General features: G+C 35.8%; 1 pseudogene; it reads right to left on the reverse strand.

Annotated features, from left to right (window-relative positions):
• Positions 1-1,909: 1,909 nt before the first annotated feature.
• On the reverse strand, positions 1,910-3,334 carry LOC140507762 (ER membrane protein complex subunit 8 pseudogene; annotated as a pseudogene).
• Positions 3,335-9,662: the final 6,328 nt, after the last annotated feature.

The raw sequence follows: 9,662 nt of genomic DNA on the forward strand, positions 1-9,662 counted from the left end.
GCCCTTTGGACATAGTTCCAAATTGCTATCCATAATGGGGGGAATCACTTCACACTTCCACAAAGAGTACATTTGTGTGCCAATTTTTCCACATTCTCTCCAACATTAGTCATTTTCTTTTTCTGTCATATTATCTAATATGTGAGAAGTGGTACCTCAGAGTTCTTTTAGTTTGTCTTGCTTCAATTAATAATGATTAATAGTATTTTTCTTATAATTATAGATAGCTTAGATTCCTTCTTCTGAAAATTGCCTGTTCAAATCCTTTGACAATTTATTAATTGGTGAATGACTGATATTATCATAAATTTGACTAAGTTATCTGTATACTTGAGAAATGAGGACTACGTGAGAGAAACTTGCTGCAAAATCCTCCCCCCCCCCAAGTTTTCTGCTTTCCTTCTAATTTTTGCTGCATTGATTTTGTTTGTGCAAACCCTTTTTATTTTAATGTAATCAAAGTTACCTGTTTGACATCAGGTAATGGTCTTTACCACTTTTTTAGTCATAAATTCTTCCCTTATCGATAAATCTGACAGGTGAGATTTTCTATGCTCCCCTAATTTGTTTATATCATCCCATGTGTCTAAATCACATATCCAATTTGAACTTATCTTGTTATAAAGTGTGATATATAATTCTGTATCTAGATTCTGGCAAACTGCTTTCTAGTCTTCCCAGAAATTTTTGTCAAATAACGAGTTCTTTTCTCTAAAGCTTGTATCTTTGCATTTATAAAATACTAGATTACTATGGTCATTTATTACTGTGTATTGTGTATATTTATTCCCTACTGTATTCTGTATCTGGTACCAGAATGCTTTGGTGATTGCTACTTTATGATACAATTTGAGATCTGATAATGGTAAGTCACCTTCCTTCACATTTTTTCATTGATTCCCTTAATATTCTTGACCTTTAGTTCTTTCAGATGTATTTTGTTATTTTTATAACTCTATATAATAAGTTTTTGGTAGTTTGGTACGGAACTGAATAAATTAATCGTTTTAGGTAAAATTGCAATTTCACTATATTGGCTTGACCTAACCAAGAGCAACTGATATTTCTCTAAATGTTTAGTAGATCTGTCATTATCTGTGTGAGGCGTACTTTGAAATTAATTGTGTAGATGCAGTTCCTAGGTTTGTCTTGACATGCAGACTCCCAAGTATTTTGTTTTGTTTACAGGTACTTTAAGTGAATTTTCTCTCTGTCTTTATTGTGCTTTATTGGTGTTGTATAGAAATGCTAATGATTTATGTGAGTTATTTTATATTTCATATATTTTATATTTAGCATACTTTATATGCTGCAGTTGCTGAAATTGTTAATTATTTCAACTAGTTTTGAGTTGTTTATCTAGAATTCTCTAAGTATACCATCAACTGCAAAGAATAGTTTTGTTTCTTCAGTGCCTATTCTAATTCCTTCAATCTCATTTTCTTTTATTATTGCTATAGCTAACATTTCTAATACAATATTGAACAAAAGTTGTGATAACGGGCTTCCTTGCTTCACCCATGATGTTACTGGGAAGCTTCTAGCTCATCTCCATTACAAATAATGCTTTCTGATGGTTTTAGATAGATACTGTTTATAATTTTTTTTAAAGGTTAGTTAAAATTATTCAATAGGAACACTCCTGGACAAGCAGAAATAGCTTTGATTTTGAAGGTTAGAGCAACATACAACTGAGAAAGAATCCACAGGTACAGCAAGACTCCACAGTTCATATCTCTTCAAGAGATCTTTGCTTTAAAAAGATGGTGACTTAGATACACTGCCTCATTTGAGCCACATGCCATTTCTTAAAACTGTTGCCTTTCTGCACAAGTTAATGCCATACTGTTCTATTTACATTTAAAAATACTTCTCTTTTCCTCTTCAGTGTGGTGGAAATGTCCGTAAATCAGTCAGTGGAGTCTTTGTTGATCTCTGGATTTGTCCAGTCATTTAGGATGTCCTCCAGGTGGTTATCAAAATCCACAAGGGTTTTATAGCACCTGCTATCCAAGAGAGATGCCTAGATCCTCTGGCCTTCTGACCAGTCTTCACAATAATCATAAGTGTGGATCTCTGCACAGTCATTTGTTTCCATGATACTCATACTCTTGAATTGTGGGTTCTGTGCACTCCATTGTAAACTTCATGTTGTCTACCATGATGAGTGTGGTGTCATTGAAGCCGACTGCAATTCTGGAAGCTACCTTCTCCACAATCTGGTTTGTACTGGCATCTTTTACACGTTCATTAGCTTGAAAATAACCAGCAATCACATAGCTATTATCTTTGCACCATGAATCAATCAAGGTGAGGGCCACCTCCAGCATGGGGGCCAGCATCAAGGTGCCATTGAAGAGGGGGATGCAGTACATGAAGAGGGTCTGGTGTGGGTTCAGGCTGCTGTGTGATGGCTGCTCTTTGAGGGGCTTCTGCTTCTCATCCACCAGGAGTCCCTTGATGGTGCAGTGGGTTTACTTGGCTCTGTGCAGCACCATTTTGCAGTAGGTCTGGTTGGTCAGCTTCACTCTAACAGCCTCCCAGGCCTGGGGCTACTGCCCCTCCCCGCCTCTCCTTTTTCCCCTCCCCTCCCCACATCACTCTGCTTCAGTCCTGTGGCACCTCAGCATAGACTGATGTCCTCCATGGCCCAGTGCCCCACCACCTCTTCTCCTCTGCTGGGCTTGGCCAGACCATGGGCCATCAGTTCCCTTCCAGGTGTCAGGAAGCATGGGGCACCAGCAGCCCACTCTAATGTTTATAATTTTAAGGAAAGCTCCATTTATTCCCATGCTTTCTACAGTTTTTAATGATAAGTATATTTTGTCAAAAATGTTTTTCTGCATCTGTTGAGATTCATATGATTTTCATTGGTATTGTTATTGATATAGTCAATTCTTCTGATATTTTTTCTTTTAAGTTTAATAATATTTATTTTTCCCCCAATTACATGTCAAGAAAATTTTTAGCATTCATTTTCACAAAATTTTGAGTCCCAAATATTACTCAATCCCTCTCCTCCCCTCTTCTGAAAATGGTAGGCAGTGTGATATACTTTATACATGTGCTATCATATAAAAAATATTTCCATATTAGTCACAGTTGTTAAAAAAGCATAAATTGGAGGGGAAAAAGCATGAGAAGGAATAAAGTAAGTGAAAAAATATACTTTAATCTGCTCTCAGCGTCCATCAGTTCTTTATCAGCAAATGCATAGTATTTTCCTTCGTGAGTCCTTTGTACTTGTCTTAAATCATTTTGTTGCTGAGAACAAGTGAGTCATTCTTACTTGATCATCATGCAATGTTTTCTTAACATTGAACCAGCCCTGCATTCCTAATACAAACCTCCCCAGTCGTAATGTATAATCTTTGTGATAATATTGTAATTTCCTTGCTAGCATTTTATTTTAAAAATTTGTATTCATATTCATCAGGGAAATTGGTCTATAGTTTTCTTTCTCTGTTTTTGTTATTTCAAGTTTAGGTCTCACCAATATATTTGTGTCATAAAGGAATTTGGTAGGATTGCTTTGCCAATTTTTTAAAAAAATAGCTTAGTATTGGAATTAATTGTTTTTTAAATGTGTGGTAGATGAGAGGATTCTGGGAAGATGGGAGAGTAGGTCAGGAAATTCCAAGCTTTCAAGAATTTTCCCCATAAAAGAGTTAAAATAGCATCTTAGAGTGAACAAAGTATGGGTGGAGATAAATAAGGATGGGGCATAACCAGAGTCTTCCTTGGGACAATTTGAGAAGCTCTGAAGAAAAATCCCAGGAGATGTTTGGTCCCTATGAAAAGTAAGCACTTCCAGGCTAGGTTCCTTTTTGAAACAAGCCTCAAGTCCTGGGGCTAGTTGGTTTTCAACAGCCCCAGCTGCAGGAACTTTTACTCCATGTTAGTGAGGGGAGTTGTGCATTTAACCATGAGAAGATTGAGGAAAATGAACAGGAGACCCAGCTGTGCTGTGAAGAGCAGAGTGACTGGGGTAAGGAGAAACAGCACACGCCCAGTAAGGCCAGAAGCAATGTGGCAGAACATGCCTGGCTGCAGACACTTACAGGGGGTTGGAGGTTTGATTTGATTCCAGGGTAGAGAAGAACTGAAGAGGGCAGAGCTAAGATAGTGGAGTAGAACGTCAGACCTGTAGAAGCTCTCTCCCCACAGCCCATAAAATACCTGTAAAAAATTACTCTAAACAAATTCTAGAGCAGCACAATCCACAAAACTACAGAGTGAAACGCATTTCTAGCTCAAGACAGCATGGAAGGTCGATAGGAAAGATACATTTCACCAGGCTCAGAGTAGAGGGCAGTGCATCCTTGGCCATACTGAGGGGCAGAGACAAGACTGGAGCAAACTGGGGTGTTCAATCCCAGGTAGCAGCTGTGGTTCCCAGATCCCCACAAATGCCAAAAACAGCTTGAAAGATCAGTGAGAAAGCTCTTTCACCTGGGTGAGAAGAGAGCAGGGTCCTCCCCTAGCCTCCTATAGACTTCAGGCAGTGGCAGTAACAGCAGCATCTGTTTTTGGAACCCTCAGACTAAAGATGCTGGGAGAATCCAGCTGCTGATCTGGATCTCAGTCTTGAGTGGTAGTCCTGGGGTGAGGAGGAGCACTGGCCTAGTTGAGCTGGTGGAGGCTCTGGAGAGGGAATTCTACTTGCAGATCCTGGGTAGAAAAGCTTTTGGTTGCTCCCAGACCAGAGCACAGGCCAGGAGAGGAGTAAACTTCTCCCCCCTTCATAACTGAGAACTTACAGGTCCCTAGAGTATACCCTTCTCTTGACAAAGGACTCAAAAGTCAAGTAACTGGCTGGGAAAATACCCAAAGAAGGGAAAAAATGAGACTATAGAAGGTAACTTTTTTGATGAGCAGGTATTTCCTTTCATCCTTCCAGATGAGGAAGAATACTACATACCATCAGGGGAAGACATAAAAGTCAAAGTTTCTGAATCCAAAATCTCCAAAATAAGTATGTAATGGTCTCAGGCCATGGAAGAGCTCAAAAAAGATTTTGAAAATCAAGTAGGAAAGGTGAAGGAAAAATTGGGAACAGAAATGAGAGTGATGCAAGAAAATCATGAAAAGCAAGTCAACAGCTTGTTAAAGGAGACCTAAAAAAATGCTGAAGAAAATAACACCTTTAAAAATAGACTAACTCAAATGGCAAAAGAAGTCCAAAAAGCCAATGAGGAGAAGAATGCTTTAAATAGCAGAATTAGCCAAATGGAAAATGAAGTTCAAAAGTTCACTGAAGAAAATAGTTCTTTAAAAATTAGAATGGAGCAGATAGAAGTTAATGACTTTATGAGGAACCAAGAAATTACAAAACAAAACCAAAAGAATGAAAAAGTAAAAGGTAATGTGAAATACCTCATTGGAAAAACAACTGACCTCAAAAATAGATTCAGAACAGATAATTTAAAAATTATTGACTACGTGAAAGCCATGATTAAAAAAGAGCCTAGACATTATCTTCCATGAAATTATCAAGGAAAACTCCCTGATATTCTCAAACCAGTGGATAAAATAGATATTGAAAGAATGAACTGATTGTCTCCTGAAAGAGATCCCAGAAGGAAAACTCCCAGGAATATTGTAGCCACATTCCAGAGCTCCTAGATTAAGAAGAAAATATTGCAAGCAGCCAGAAAGAAACAATTTGGGTACTGTGGGACATACAATCAGGATAATACAAGGTATAGCAGCTTCTACATTAAGGGATCAAAGGGTTTGGAATATGATATTCTAGAAGGCAAAAGAACTAGGATTAAAACAAAAATTACCTACCCAGCAAAACTGAGTATAATACTTCACAGGAAAATAATGGTCATTCAATGAAATAGAGGACTTTCAAATATTCTTGATGAGAAAACCAGAGCTGAATAGAAAATCTGACTTTCAAACTCAAGAATCAAGAGAAGCATGAAAAGATAAACAGGAAAGAGAAATCATAAGGGACTTACTAAAGTTGAACTGTTTACATTCCTACAAGGAAAGAGAATATTTGTAGCTCTTGAAACATTTCTCAGTATTTGGGTAGTTGGAGGGATTATACACACACACACACACACACACAGAGGCAGAGGTCACAGGTGAGTTGAATAGGAAGGGATGATACCTAAAAAATAAAATTAAGGGGTAAGAGAAGAATATTTTGGGAGGAGAAAGGGAGAAATGGAATGGGGCAAATTATCTCTCATAAATGAGACAAGAAAAAGCTTTTTCAATGGAGGGAAAAAAGGGGGAGGTGAGAGGCAAAAAGTGAAGATTACTCTCATCACATTTGGATTAAGGAAGGATGCATGCACATTAAATTTGGTATGAAAATCTATCTAACACTACAGGAAAGTATTGGAGAAGGGGATAAGTGGGGTGGGAAGGATGATAGAAGGGAGGGCAAATGGGAAGAAGAAGTAACTAGAAGTAAACACTTTAAGGGAAGGACAAGGTCAAAAGAAAGAATAGAATAAATAGGGGAGAGGATAAGATGGAGAGAAATACAGTTAGTCTTTCACAGCATGACTATTACAGTAGTCTTTTGCAAAACTACACATATATAGCCTATATTTATTTGCTTTGCTTCTCAGCGGGGATAGGTGGAGAGGGTGGAAGGGAGAGAAGTTGGAACTCAAAGTTTTAGGAACAAATGTTGAGAATTGTTTTTACATGCAACTGGGAAATAAGAAATACAGGTAACGGAGTATAGAAATCTAACTTTATGAGAAAAGAGAGAAGATGGGGATAAAGGAAGTCAGGGGTATGATAGAAGGGAGGGTAGGTTAGGGGAAAGGGTCAACACAATGCATAATGTTTTGGTATGGGGGAGAAGAGAGATGGGGAGAAAATTTGGAACTCAAAATCTTGTGGAAATGAGTATTGAAAACTAAAAATAAATTTAAAAAATTTTTAAAAAAGAAAGATCTGAAGATCTGTAGCAAGAGGCATCATTTCCCATACCCCAGCACTAGAAGTGATTACAAAAATTAAGCTATTGACACAAAAATGCACGGCAAAGGAGGAAGAACCCAACCATAGAAAGCTATTATTGGAAAAGAGGTGAACAGGGTTCATCTTCAGAGAAGGATATTGAAGTAAAGAAACTTCCAAAGAGTAGTTTCAAATGGTCACCTGCCCCAAAAGAATTCATAGAAGATCTTAAAATGACTTTAAAAATCAAATGGCAGAAATGGAGAAAAAAACTGAAAAATAAAAATAATTCAAGGAAAGTAAGAAGGTTATAAAAGGTAAGTTAGCCAATTAGAAAAGGACATCCAGAATCTTAAGGAAGAAAATGCCACCTTGAAAATTAGAATTGTGCAAGGTGAAGCCAGCAAAATTATAAGAGACCAAGGAATAATTAAGCAAAATATGAATAAAGAAAAAAAGAAGAGAAAGTGAAACAACTTATAAGATAAAAAAACAACAAATTTAGGGAATAGATCAAAAAGAGAAAATATAAAAATAATCAGACTAACTAAAAGTTATGATCAAAAAAAGAATCTTGATGCAATAATACAAGATAAAATTAAGAAAATTTTCCTGAAACATTAGAACAAGAGGGAAAGTAGAAATAGAAAAAAAAATTCATTGATCACCACTTAAAAGAGATCCTATGAGGAAAACTCATAGGAATATCATAGTAAAGTCCTGAAATCCCCAGCTCAAATATAAAATATTAAGAGCATCAAGATTAAAACTATTTAAATATGATGGTACCACAATTAGAATCACACAAGAACTAGCAGCAGAAACAGTAAAGGACTACATGTCTTAGAAGACAATATATCAAAAAGCAAAAAAAAAAAAAAATGGGACTCAGGCCAAAATATCATGCTCTACAAAGTTAATTGTTATCTTGAATGAAAAAATAGACATTTGACAGAGTCTCCAATTGTCAAGACTTTGTTAAAAAAAAGAACATCCTGTCCTTTAAAGAAGATTCAACATAGAAGAACCAAGAGAAATATAAGATACATAGCAAAGACTGATTATAAGGGATTCATAAGGACACAATGGTTACTACACTTATATGTAAAATCAACGTCTAAGATTCTTATTAATACTTGGATACCTCATAAGAAGATTGAGATAAACTTGAGCATGATATGAATTTTAAAACAGAACCATTTAGGAACAACTTTCTAAAAAGAGTAACATGTTATTCAAATGAGGTGTATGAGAAAAAATCTATATAGAGGAATTATATGGAGCAGGAAGGTTGGTAGTTCTGGTAACCTAGTTTCATCAGGAATGGGTTTAAGAGGGAACAATACATATATACATACATACATATATATATGTGTGTGTGTGTGTGTGTGTGTGTTTAGAAGAATATAAAAGTCTTCTGAACTCAGAAGAAATAAAATGGTAGAGGCATAGGGAGTGGGAAGAGGACAATGGAGGGACCTTTAGAGGAGAGAATGAGAGAATAGGTAAAAGAGGGGTATAGAAGAGTGTTTAGATTTATGAGAATGGGAGGATAGGGGAAGAATCTTTGAGAAGGGTAGGCAAGTAACAGGAGGGCAAGGTAGTGGGTAGAAGTAAAGTAGAGGAGGCAGGAGGGATAGGAAACATGAGATGCGCACAAACATAAAAACAAAGATCAGGAGTAGAATATGTATGGGAAAGTATATGTCTATATATGTATATGTGTATGTATATATCTATAGTTATAGAGAAACATATCTAAACTTTATTGTATCCTTCTGGGGATGGGGGAGGGAAAAAAGAACCAAGTAAAATGTGCACAGCAGAGAACAAAAGAAAATTCACAAGGAAGCAAAGAAATGATGGACAATTCTTAACACAATGTGTATTATTTATTGTTCAGGCTTCCTTGAAATGAAAATTTATTGTTACATATTTTGAATTGTCTCTTATGTTTTGTTATGCACATGACATGCATTGTTTTTACTTTCTTACTTTGTATTTAAGTTCCAGTATTTAAGTTTACGGCATGATTTTGTTTCTTTTCTCTATTCTATGTTTGTGTTCTGGCATTTGAGTCTAAAATAAAATTTAATAATTGCTTTAATTTCACTTTTATTGGTGGTGAATTCAGTCTTTACACTGCTGCATCCCATAAATTTTGACATTTTGTCTCATTATTGTCATTTTCTTTATCGAAATTATTTATTGTTTCCATGATTTGTTCTTCAAACTACTCATTCTTATAAGATTATTATTAGAGAATTATTTTATTTAGTTTCATTTAATTTTTAATCTCCTTCCAAGATTCTTTACCAAATGCAATTTTTGTTGCATTATGGTCTGAAAAGGATGAATTTAATATATTTTCTGCATTTGGTTGTGGAGTTTTATGGTCAATTTTTATGAAAGTGCCATATATAGTTGAGAAAAAGATATATTCCTTTCTCTTCCCATTCCATTTTCCCTACAGGCTTATCATATCTAACTTTTCAAAAATCTTATTTGTCTCTTTAGTTTCTTTCTTCTTTATTTTATGGTTATATTTACCTAGCTCTGAGAGGGGAAAGTTAAAGTCTCCACCAGTATACTTTCAATGTATATTTCCTTTTGTAACTCATCTAACTTTTCCTTTAATAACGTGAATGTAATGCTACTTGGTGCATACATATTTAGTATTAATATCACTTCATTTTCTATAGTGCTTTTTAGCAAAATATAACTTTCCT

This window comes from Notamacropus eugenii, chromosome 5, assembly GCF_028372415.1.
Source record: "Notamacropus eugenii isolate mMacEug1 chromosome 5, mMacEug1.pri_v2, whole genome shotgun sequence".
Taxonomy (NCBI): Eukaryota; Metazoa; Chordata; class Mammalia; order Diprotodontia; family Macropodidae; genus Notamacropus; species Notamacropus eugenii.